The following is a 12,504-nucleotide window of genomic DNA, read 5'->3' as shown; positions in this document are numbered from 1 at the left end:
GAATGCAGACACAGCAATATTTGATAAATTGGTTCCTGTCCATTCAGGAGGTTATTTCCCACCTATTTATAAATAATGAAGATGCTCTAAGTGGAGGGGAGAGAGCTGTCCCATCTGTGCAGTTAATCCATCTCCTCGAGAGGTGGTAGTTATGTCACTGGGGGAAGCTATGCTGGTGTATGTGCAAGCTGTGGTGTCTACATGTGTATATAAAGTTTAATCAAACCCCATTTTTAAAACCCCTGTGGTCTGGGAATAGAAAAGCAGCTCTCTGAGGCAGAGCCTGTCCTTCAAAATCCTTAAGATCACTGACTTGCCTTTGTAAATGTCATGGGAGTATAGCTCAGTGGTAGAGTGTTTGACTGCAGGTCAAGTGGTCCTTGGTTCAAACCCAAGTGCTCCCTTACAAACCTGTTCTTTCAATTAAAAATAATTCTGCTTTCAGTATGTTCAGGAGCTCCACTAAACAGGGGTCCCTGAAATGAATGGACACACTCAATGCTTTCCTGTACAAATGCATAAAAACCTAACAAACATGTTCCTCTGCTGAAATCAGTTCCAATCCTCTAAGTGTCTAGGTTTCTTTTCATCAATTAAACAAAGGCACGTGAAAACTCATTTGCGGGTCCTTGGCCTCCATGGGCTACAATGTGCAGAAGAAAAAGAACCACATCCACTTGAGAGGAATGGACTAGTTGCTATTACATTTGGTAAGTAAGTTGCCATGGGGACTGAAAACTCTACTGGAGATGGATAGGAGCCTGTTGCAAAAATAAAGTAACCAAGATTTACCAAACTCCCTGTGACATATTCAAACCTCTCTTTCTGCGCACAGTATCAATTGGGGCTCTAACAAATGTTAACCTTCCTGTAACACAGATCATTGTTCCTTGTAACTTTCAGATGAATCCAAATGGCAACTGTTTACAGGTCATGGGCTGCTAGTTCATGAGCAGGAGCAGAATCTCTGTAAGTTTACCAACCACAGAGCTTGTTATGTCTGCATCTAAGTAAGTGCAGAGTTATTTCAATGGCTCCTACACTGACACCTGCTGCCCTTTCTGGCTGGTTAATTGCACTATTTGGAACCTGCTCCTAAAAGTGCACCCTTTCTGAGAGTGAGTCAAAGCTGCCCAAGGAAACCCCATTGGGTTTCAAGGGCAATGCAGGTAAGGGGGTGATGGAACAGCATGGGGTCATAGAGCTTCTCTTTCATCAGGCCAGAGGGTGCTATTAGCATGACTGTGGGTTCTATTCCTGGCTGTGGGAGGAAAGGGGTGTCTAGTGGATTAGAGATGGGGGCCTAGAAGTCAAAGAGAAAACATCTCCCTTTTCAGCTTCAATGCTCATTGAACAAGAAAATGGCTTCTCAGGTTTCAGAAGAGCAGCTGTGTTAGTCTGTTTCCTCAAAAAGAACAGGAGTAGGTGTGGCACCCTAGAGACTAACAAATTTCTTAGATTCTGTTGCCATCATGTGGCCATTTCATTTCACTTCTTATTGTTAAAAGGTTTGGGTACTTCACACAGAAACGTTATTTCCTTGGGAAAGACGGAGAAGTCGAAGCTGCATTGATTTAATCCTCTGAAAATTAAATAAGGATTAAAATATTCCCCAGACAGCTCAGTCCCAACCGTTCTCCCTCTGCTGCCACTGAAGCTCAGCTCTGTCCCACGGCCCCAAGAACTGCTAGGTGAAAGTCCTGGGTCTGATGTGCAGTAAGAAAAAAAAAAAGATTATGGATGTACCCTATCTCCTAGAACTGGAAGGATCCATTGAATCCAGCCCATTCCTTCATTGGCCAAACCAGACAGTCTCTGCGTAAAAGAATAAATGGACACAAATCAGATGTCAAGAATTATAACATTCAAAAGCCAGTCGGAGAGCACTTCAATCTCCCTGGTCACTCGATTACAAACCTAAAAGTCACAATATTACAACAAAAAAACTTCAAAAACAGACTCGAACAAGAGACTGCTGAATTGGAATTCATTTGCAAACTGGACACCATTAAATTAGGCTTGAATAAAGACTGGGAGTGGATGGGTCATTACACAAAGTCAAACTATTTCCCCATGTTTATTTGCCCCCTACTGTTACTCACACCTTCCTGTTGGAAATGGACCATCCTATCACTACAAAACAGATTTTTTCTCCTGCTGACAATAGCTCACCTTAACTAATTACTCTCGTTATAGCGTGTATGGCAACACTCATTTTTTCATGTTCTCTGTGAATATATAAATATACAAACATACCTTCCTTCTGTATTTTACACTGCATGCATCCAATGAAGTGGGTTTTAGCCCAGGAAAGCTGATGTTCAAATAAATTTGTTAGTCTCTAAGGTGCCACAAGCACTCCTGGTTCTTTTTGCAGATAAATTAATGGAGGTTAAGTCCATGAATGGCTATTAGCCAGGATGGGTAAGGAATGGTATCCCTAGCCTCTGTTTGTCAGAGGGTGGAGATGGATGGCAGGAGAGAGATCACTTGATCATTACCTGTTAGGTTCAGTTCCTCTGGGGCAGCTGGCATTGGCCACTGTTGGCAGATAGGATGTGGGGTTCGATGGACCTTTGGTCTGACCCAGTATGGCCATTCTTATGTCCTTATGAAGGGAGGGGCAGAACCCTGGGACAGAGTTTCTGTAGTGTAGTGGTTATCATGTTTACATAACATGCAGAAGGTCTCCGGTTTAAAACCAGGCAGAAACATGAGGGATTAATTTTCCCAGCTACTATTGGCCTGTCCCTGCTGTTGTAGGAGCAGCAGTGATTTCTATGCTCAAAAGGTCTGTTATACTTCCCTTGCTCCCACTTTTGTCTCCTCTCCCTCTCTGAATGCCAGTGAAGTGGCTTTTCCCCTCCCGCTCCCTCCTGGACTACTTGAGGGATGAATGTTCTGGTTGAAGAGCAGAAGAGCTTCCAGGTAGACAAGGTGTCTGGGACTCTAATTAGGGAGCACTCACACCCCCAGAGCATGGACATTGCCCAAGGTGGAGTGTGACCAACCAGATGCTGCCAGGTCATCTCTAATCACAGGCCATTAGGTGCAGGTCCTTAAAAGGAGAAGGGACCATGCTCTCAGCTGTGCATTCACAAGCTTGTACCTCCAGTGAATGCCCTTTGCCCGGACCACCTGGCCAGTGGTTCTCTGCGTTGTATTTCATTGTGCCTCAGGAACACTTACCTTCCTCGCACCGTCCATAGCTGCGCTGTGGGAGACTTACCTTGCAGAATCCTGACATCTCCAGTGCTGTGCCTGTCCTGTGAGTGTGACACTCCCCCCCTTCTTCTTTTGAGCTTTGCTGTCAGTATAATAAACGTGCTGCTTTCTGCCAAACTCTGGTGGGTCATTAGTCCTCTCTACACTAACTAGCTGGCCGAATTTTCGGTAACACCTGCGATAAACTCAACCGCAGCAGGATAGAGGGTGGTGAAATGAGCTGAGAAAAAGCCTTAGCTTCAGTATCTCCCATATGGTCCATGCTGGAGCTCTTTTTTGATTCTGGGACAGCATGGTCACCTGTGCTGATCGGCGCTCCACATTGGGCAAACAGGAAATGAAATTCAAAAGTTCATGGGGCTTTTCCTGTCTACCTGGCCAGTGCATCCAAGTTCAGATTGCTGTCCAGAGTGGTCACAATGGTGCACTGTGGGATAGTGCCTGGAGGCCAATACCGTTGAATTATGGTCACACTAACCCTAATCCGACATGGCAATACCAATTTCAGCATGACTCCCCTCGTCAGGAAGGAGTGCAGATATCGGTATTAAAAGCCCTTTATATAGATAAAAAGGGTTTTGTTGTGTGGACGGGTGCAGGGTTAATGTGATTTAATGCTGCTAAATTCAATATAAACTCGTAGTGTTGACCAGGCCAGCGAGAGCAGCAGGTTCCCCCTATTGTTTCTTGCACTTGTTTTCTTCACTAGCTTTTTCTCTGCACCAAGTTGCTTTTGCTCCTTGGGAGCCTGGCTAGCTCAGTTGGTAGAACGTCAGACTTTTATTCTGAGGGACTAGGGTTTAAGTCCCTGGTCAGACAATAAACTATTCACTAAGATCTTAGAGTGTCTTTCTGGAGTCCTCTTTGATGGTACTTTTTCTCTTCAGGATTTTCCCTTTCCTCAGAAGGGCCTTTTTTTTGTGTGGCTTTGAAGGGTCAACTTCCTGACAGCCCCTCTGTCCTTGCAGCCTGGAAGAATAAAGGCCTCTGGGCATATAGCATGTTCCTTCCTTGCACACACACACACACACATACAAACACAGAATATCCCTAAGGAATTACAATCATCTGCTGCCTTCCCCTGTACTGCTGGATCCCCAAACGAGGATGCTCTTCAGCCTAAACCCATGTCCCCTCTTTTCCCAGTGCCCCTCAATCCCAAACTTCAGTCCCTCCTATGCACACTGCTCCTCACTCCCAACCAGACCCTACTCCTCTTCCTCCTTCTCCTGTCCCCTACCCACAGCCCTCTCAATCCCAACCCACAGGCCCCTCGACCTCACGCTGTTACTCAATCCCAACCCACAGCCCCCTCCTATTCCCAGTGCCCCTCAATCCCAACCCACAGCTCCCTCCTTCCCTCCAGCAGCAGGTGCTTCAGACCCCCTCAGGAAGATTTTCTTGCAAGGTTTCATGTATGAATCTGCATGTGGATTTTACAGTATGTTGGAAATATGTTGGGTTGCTTGCCAAAATGATCACTTTTGGCTGGTGTTGGATTCCCAGTCTCCTTATTATTGGGGCAGGAGAAATAAAGGGTTGTTATCCTTGTTGTTTGAATTGAGGGCAGCACAACTGTAATTGGCAGACCCCGATTGAGGGACTTGCTCTCAATTCAAGAGCACTTGCTAGGCAGTGGACAGGGGTTCCAAAGCCAGGTGGGCTGGGGCCTGGGGCCTAATACTAAAATTTAGGTGTTAGATCAACTTTAGGATAGGGTGGCCATGGAGGGATGAGTGAGTCCCTAGACAGCACAGTGAGTACGGTGCCTTCTTATTTTCCCCCTTTTCCACCCAAGATGGCAGATGAACTGTACAGAGGCACCTCTGGGTTTGCACTGACTAAGGACAACAGCTGTGAGTAGGGTGCAGAGAGGGGATGGCTCATGTTAAAGGACTTTTGTTTGCTGGACTTATGAACCGTAGGGAGAAGGACACTGGCCAGCTTATTTGGGGGTGGGTCTTTTCCTCATGGTTTATGTTTATGTGTTGGGGCTGCTGACATGACCTCTGCTAACCCTGGGCTTACGTTGCAATGTAGACATAACCTGAGAGGGCATCTATACTGTGACAAAATCCCTGTGGCATCTCTGGCCTGGATGATCTGATTTAGATTCCTGGGGCTCAGACTGGAGCCCAGGCTCAGAGACCCTCACCCCTCGTGGGGTCTTGGAGGCTGGGCTCAAGCCCAAGTGTCTACACTGTAATTTTATAACGCTGCAGCACAAGCCCCACAAGCGTCAATTAGCTGACCCAGTGTTTGAGAATAGTGACTTGGGTGTGTTAATGGCAGTGCAGACATAATGTAGGATATGTCCACACTGCAATGAAACACCCAGGGCTGCCCTATGCAAGCTCAGGCTCCCAGGGCTTGGGCTGTGGGGTGGTAAATTTGCAGTGTAGACATCTCCGCTCAGGCTGAATACTGGGCTCTGGACCCCAGAAGGTTGGGAGGGAGTTTAGCAAGCAAAAAATGTAAAATGGCAGTGTGGAGTAATACCCTGGACTCAATGGCATTTCTCCATTGGTCTGTCTGCTTTGGGGCAGGGACAATAACACATCCTGCTGCATTCATTATTTCAAAGGGTGGTTTAGGATTTTCATTCTCACACACGGTGCATGAAGCAGGGCTCAACCCTCCGTGCAAACTAAATGAGCTGCTCACAGATTCTGGCAGCCACAATGAGCAATTGGTGTGAGATCCCAGACCTGCCCCTGTCCCAGAGGGAGGGGGCCATCTGTGAGAGGCTGGAACAGCTCTTAACTCCCAAACTTTCAGTAATTCTGTTATCAGTGCCTGTGAGTATAATATAAACAGCCATACTGGGCTGGACCAAAGGCCCATCTAGCTCTGTGTTTTGTCCATTGACAGTAGCCAATACCAGGTGTCCCAAGAGTTAATCAACAAGGTACCATTGGGAGTTGAACCTAGGATCCCCTGTTTACAAGGCAGTGGCTTTAACCAGCTAAGCCATGGTGCCTGCCTGTGACTAAAACACAGTGTCTGCGCACACCTGACTCCCTGCCGTCCTCACTGAGGCCTGATAAGTTTTGCTTGTGTTTCGATTCTGCAAAGCAGAGAAGCAGGTGAGCTTTTCCTTGCAAGCCGTGTGTGTGTGTGTGAATCTTTGGCCAGGTCTGCACTACAAAGTTATTTCAGCATCATTATATTGCTCAGGTGTGTGAAAAACACACAACGCTCCCTCGGTTGGCAGCTTGTGGTTGGGGCACACACTGCAATACCACGTCTGGCGACAAAACTGCCCTGTTTTGGTGACAAAATAAAACCACCTCGATGAGAGGCCTAGAGCTTTGTGCAGCAAACTTAAAGTGACAAATTGTCAGTGTGTTGGTGTCACTCTGGCATAACCCTAGGTAACTCGGAAAGGTGATAGACCACAAGTGTCAATGAAGCCCTTCTGCTGTAGGCCTTAATGAACCAATGTTCCTCCATGTTAAACACTTTGTGTAACCTAGTGTAACCTAATGTACTAATAGCTGCAAAAATGTAGTATTGTTAGCTTTTGATTGTAATAGCCAGTTCTCTGCTGTAACACATTGAAGCTAGGCTAGAGCATGTTCAAGGTCGTTTTAAGATACTATATACATGTCTCAGCAGCAGAGAGGGGGACGTCAAAAGATTGACTGAAAAAGGATACTGCAGCTGGATGGGAAAGTACAGGGGAGTAAAAGATCAGCTAGTCATCAAGAAAGTTTTGTAGTAAACAACTGGGATATAAAAGGAAAAAACTGCTTGTTTTAGGTGTGCAGGATCTGAGATTTTTATTTCTCCCTGGCACCTTATTTGAGCTCAAATAAATTTGGTTGTTTGCTTCTCCACCCTAGTGTGTTTATTGGCGCTTAAGCACTCTAGGCAATGAACCACTGTTGCTTGCCTCTGCCACTGCTGTGTCTGCAACAGTTTTTTGTGTCCCTGGGTGGGCTGAGGCGAAAATTAGCCTTGCCTGGATCCTTTCTGGAGGTCAACGGATCGCGGTGATGACCGACGCCCAGTGCACACCGATGACTTCACCGGGGGCCTCGGCGGAGACGCGGTGTGAGCGACCCCAGAGGGCACAACGGTGCAACGCGCTCAAATAGTGGAGAAGCAGATGTGGGCGACGGTGTGGAACCGGTCCTCGGCGACGGTGTGGAACCGGTCCTCGGCGACGGTGTGGAACCGGTCCCTTGGATAAGGTAGGAACAGTCCGGTTGTCCAGACTCTCTCTGTTAAGATCTGGGGATGCCCAGCATCTACCTGCGACACGGGGCAGGGGCAGAGCAAGGTGGGGAAGGCAAGGTGCTCCCCACTAGAATGCATTCTGGAGAATTGGAAGGTGTTTGGATCAGATCCGTTATCCAAAAATAGGTTACAAAGGTTTTGTACAGTGGACTGGCCTCAGTACAAATTAAAGGGTCAGGAAAGGTGGCCACCTGAAGGATCAGTAAATTACAGTACAATTACTCCTGTTTTGTCAGTGAACAGGTAGGTTCTGAAACTGTTTGTATGAAAAGCTCTTGAAAAAAAAAAGAAAAAAAAACCAAAAAAAAAAAACCAAAAAAAAAAAAAACCAAAAACCAAACCGTAGCTCCTGTTCTTCCCCCGTCTGACGGAGTGCAAGGATCCAAAAGCAGGTTAGGGATAGTTCAGGGACAAAGGAGGGACCTGTCTAGGAAGGCGAGACCCTATGTCCTAGTGCACTCTCTCCCTGTTGTGGCTGCAAAAAAAAAAAAAAAAAAAGGGGGCCAGTATGAGTGACTGTTACCGGAAGACGCCCAGAGTACCCTGTGAAGCAAAAGCTCGTGACCAGGACTACTCTAACGCAAGCCCGGTAACTAGTGGATCTTTAGGAGGTCCGACCCATGGTGGGCTGACTTGGCCTGGCATCGTCCGGTGAGGAAGCTACCTGGGTCTAGGAGTGTGTGTACCCATCTTTCCTCCCCCTTTCCTTTCCGTGTGGGCTACTGGCAGTCTGATTATCTCACTGGATGCAATCAGAGTAAGCGGCGCCGTCTCCCAGAGACTAGCCGACGCTCTTTGCTGAAGGGAGGTGTAGGAGGGTCGTGGCCATCCTCGTTAGCCTCTCCTGTGTGAGTACCCTGTAGGGAAAAATCCTTAGTTTATGAGCCGCTAGCGCGGACAGGTCACCCTCCCTGTGTGTGTAAGTGGAAAATGGGTGGGGGCAGTCTAAAAATTCCATCTTACCCCCTAAGAGTACCCCAACATATTACATGTATGTACATTATGGTTCAACAACCTGCAGGTATTTAGAGAATTGGAATATTTACATGCGTGAAAATCCATCTAAACAATGCCCACTAGAAGGTACTTTAATCTAGATAAGGTCATACATCGAAGAGGAGCGTTTAATCACCAAAAAGCCCTGACACAGCGTGAGCAAATTTGTCTATTGAGGAAAGGAACGGGTTAATTTAAAAATCACCTTGGCCCAGGGATGGAAGGGGCAGGGAGGGGTTGCTCTGCATTCAGGGTCAGGAATCGGCGCGGACTGTGCTTGGTGCAGGGAGGGGCTGCTTTCAGCCCCAGCTGGCTGTGAAAAAATATAGACAGAGGAGAACCAAAGCCAATACAAGTTACAGAACTGAGATTACATTTGCAAAGCTTAACTGTCCAGTAAGATCCAACAGTGTGCCTTTGTGACCCCAGAGCCGGTGTGGCTTGGTGACACCAAAGAAGCCACAGGTAGCCGACCTGGACTGGAATCTCTGAAAGAGACGCCGCAGGAGATTCCAGGGTGTAAGAGAACAGCCCTCCCAAGAGCAAAAGCATGTTGGAAATTCTGGACAAGCTGCATACAGGATAATCTCCTGTCCACCTCTCCCCCTTCCCTGAACATTATACACAGAAGTGGCCAGTCTGGACGTATGTTTGTGGGTATGAAAGGGACTTGGGGCATTAATGTTTTCCTGAGTGATGTGGGAGCGTTCCCAACACTCTCCGTTGTTGTTTTATTATTTTATTAATGAAGCTTTAAAATTCAGTTATATCGTGTGTTTTCTTTATCTTCCCCCAACGATCCTGTAGTGTCAGCCTGGTCACCTGACATGAGGGATAGATTGGTAACAGAAATTTGTCACAGTTTGGTGAGCAATTAAGAAGGGGGGAGCCCTGCAGAATTTACACCATCTATTTGTTTTACCCTTGTTATTTTGTGTTTGCTTTGCTTGGTACTGTTGGTGTTATATGTTGAGAATTGCATGAGTAAAAGTGAGTCCTAATAGGATAAGGAAACACTATCTGGTTCTGGTTCTGTCCTGTTTAACCGGTTACTGTTGTTTTTCTGCTGTGTTCATTTGGACGTTAGGAGTGTGGGCGGAACTGAACCTCTCGTTCGTAATTCCTCCGAGTGGAAGCCATGCGTGCGAGAAAGCTCTGAGGTTGAATTGAGATCCTTCTGTCCTGTCCCCTGTAGCGGTCAGTGTATAGAAGTGGGAAAGTCTGGCTTAGACTGTCATTCCCTCTGCTCTTTGTTTAATTCTCTTTTCTGTTTAAGTGTCAAACAGATGAATGAGTCTCTGGGTAAACCCTCTAAGAATAGTCCTTTAAATTATATGTTAAGTAAATGGCCTTTGCCCAATGGGCCATATGTTTTTGTCCAGGTGACGAGCCTCATGAAGGAGGACTCGGGTAGTCTTGTAAGTAAGAATGTTTAAGGGAAGAGACCAGGAAGGGTGGGGGCTAGTTGAAAAGCCCACCCTCCTAGCTAAACTGGTAGTGGAACAAGTTGGTGCCCATGGAAGGGACAGTTCAGCCAAAAAAGCAGGATTGGGCCCAGGCTGGCAGGCAGCAGACAGAGATATTGGAAAACAGGTTGGAAAACTTTAAGGGTGTAGTGGAAGGAAGGAGTCACTAAGTGTAAGCATGGAGATTTCAAATACCCAGGACTTACTTGGAATGGTGATTTGAGTTGATAAAAGTGGATGTTGGAAGACAAGCAAGTGATTTAAGGGAGAGTGAGAAGTTAACTCTGTAGTTGCTGGAGAAAACAGCAGTTGAACTTTGTAAAAATGCTAAAGAAAAAAAGGTTTTTGGTGTTTGTGAAATGTTTGTAAATAAATTCAGGCAAAGAAATTATTGGATTGCAATCATTTGGTTTGGCTATGAACAATTTAGTTAAATTAGCTGAAGAATGTATACAGTGTTATATAATTGAAAACCTGGGCTGCTTATGAAACAAATACAAGAAAATATGGGGTCATTCCTCTGTTTTTGCCTGAAGTCAACAAGGGTATTTGTATATTTCAAGTGATGATTGTCTGCCCAGAAAGGGTGGGTAGACCTCTTGTTTTTTTGTCTTTCAGATAATCAGAGAAAACTGATGCCAGCTGAACAGCATTCAACATACCATGCATTTACTGGCACAATAGAAATTATGTTTTGTGTTCTATGTTCTGTCTTGTGGTGTTTGTCTTGTGGTCGGAATTTTTGTGTTTAATATTTTTATAAAATAGTCTAGTTTAAAATCAAACAAAAAGGTTAAATTAAAATGCAGATACTTGTTTTGTTCAACTTGGAATACAAAGTGTCTGGGTAAATCAGAAGAATGTAATATACTAAAGTCTAATGCATTTCCTCAAGGAAAAGAAACTTGGTCAAACTGTTAATTGAAAAATTGTTGTTAAAATTTGCATACCAACAGTCTTTGAAAGCAAGGACATGAAAAGTTAACCCACTCCCCATATTGTACATGGGATCTTTCTGGCTACCTCAAATTTCTAGCCAGAGGGCTGGGGATGGTGGAAGGCTATTGGACTAGAGGTTGTATTGAGTGAACTCCTCAAAGTGGGTGTGCTTGTCCTGACTTGTTGCTCCAAAGCTCTGTAATAAGATTATTTTAGTAAAAGGGTGTGTGTGGCATATATTAAATAATAAGACTAATTACTGTATAATGACAATGTTTATGTCTTCATTGTTGGGAAAAAGGTGTATAAGTAAAAAGTGGAAGTTTCCTTTGCAGGTTAAAAGAAGACAAGAAAGAAAGAAGAACAAAGCACAGAATGAGTTTACGGTAAAAAAAAAAGAATTAGCTAGCAAGCTCAGGCTATAGATAAGACACTGACTCCATTCAAGGACACTGCTCACAGTTAAGACTTGGCTAACAACTAGGAAAAGGAGAGCTTGAATTTGCCCACACAGCTATGAAATCTAAAAAACACTGCCAGGCACTAATGAAATGTGTAAGTTTCTTTTCTCACAGGTAAAGAAGTGCTACCCAAAAACCCTAGCAGCCCTGCCACTCCTTGGAACCAGGAGACGGGATTGATGTAAATGTCCACCGACGAAAGACTGCTTTGGCTCCATGCTGGAAAGGCCCTTAAGTCCCGGTGACTAGCAACACTGCTGTAAAGTGCCAAAGACTGACTGCTTGGACCCAAGATTCTCACTGCAAAAAGACCCACTCCACGTCGGGAGAATTCTCCTACTGATGATTAGCTTATTTCACCTTCTAGCTCCACTGTGCCTTTTGGACAGCAGGGAAAAAGTACAAGGTGAAGTGCTAGTAACCTCTCCCTTATCCACTGACAGATCTACTGTGCCTTTGAATTTTTCTAGAAGAATCAAAACCATTACAGGGTTATGTGCTAGCAACCTCTGCCCTGGAGGATGCTGCATCACGACTGTTTTGGGAAAGAAAAAGTAACACTCGCTCCACTGAAATTGCCAAAGTCCAGGAATTCCTGACTAGAAAGGACATTAAGAACTGACCCTGGTGAAGAAACAAAGAATTATACACTGGCGGGAGGACATTTGTGGGACCCATGCTTGGGAATGTGGTATTGAATGGATTTTGGGGTTTATTCTACAGGGCTGCGCCCTGTGTTCTGGATAAATCCTTCAGCATGTATTGCTCTCTTTAATTGGATTTTAAATAACAAGTACCCAAAAGTTTGTTCTGCTACTAGAAATTTTACCCATATTGAAACCATTCCAATGACTAATAATGTATGCTCTTAATGGGAATGCCTTTTGACAGCACCTAAGAATAGTTAAATAACAGGTGTATTATAGTACTACACCAAGGAAAGATGGTATTGAATATCACTGAGGCTGGGAAGGCATTGCAGTGGGATCTAGTATGTTTAGGAATTCGCAATTTCCTAAATGACCAGCTAATGGCCATTCGGAGTAATCTTGAGTACCAGACTTGGCCCACTGCCCTTACAGACGCATCAGGAATACCATCTGATCTGTGATCATCGAGACATACGTGGACACTTCCTGGGTGGAAGTGTGGCTTCCCAGGGCGGGGTGTGCGCC

At 45.3% G+C, this 12,504-nt stretch overlaps 2 non-coding genes across 2 annotated transcripts; both read left to right on the top strand.

The window, feature by feature from the left end:
* Positions 1-332: 332 nt before the first annotated feature.
* TRNAC-GCA (transfer RNA cysteine (anticodon GCA)) lies at positions 333-404 on the top strand. The gene has a single exon. It is a non-coding gene; the product is annotated as a tRNA-Cys (tRNA).
* Positions 405-3,971: 3,567 nt separating this feature from the next.
* TRNAK-UUU (transfer RNA lysine (anticodon UUU)) lies at positions 3,972-4,044 on the top strand. Its single transcript has one exon. It is a non-coding gene; the product is annotated as a tRNA-Lys (tRNA).
* Positions 4,045-12,504: the final 8,460 nt, after the last annotated feature.

Source organism: Gopherus flavomarginatus, unplaced genomic scaffold (genome assembly GCF_025201925.1).
Source record: "Gopherus flavomarginatus isolate rGopFla2 unplaced genomic scaffold, rGopFla2.mat.asm mat_scaffold_111_arrow_ctg1, whole genome shotgun sequence".
Taxonomy (NCBI): Eukaryota; Metazoa; Chordata; order Testudines; family Testudinidae; genus Gopherus; species Gopherus flavomarginatus.
Note: the sequence above shows the minus strand (reverse complement) of the source record. Positions and strands in the feature narration are given on the sequence as shown.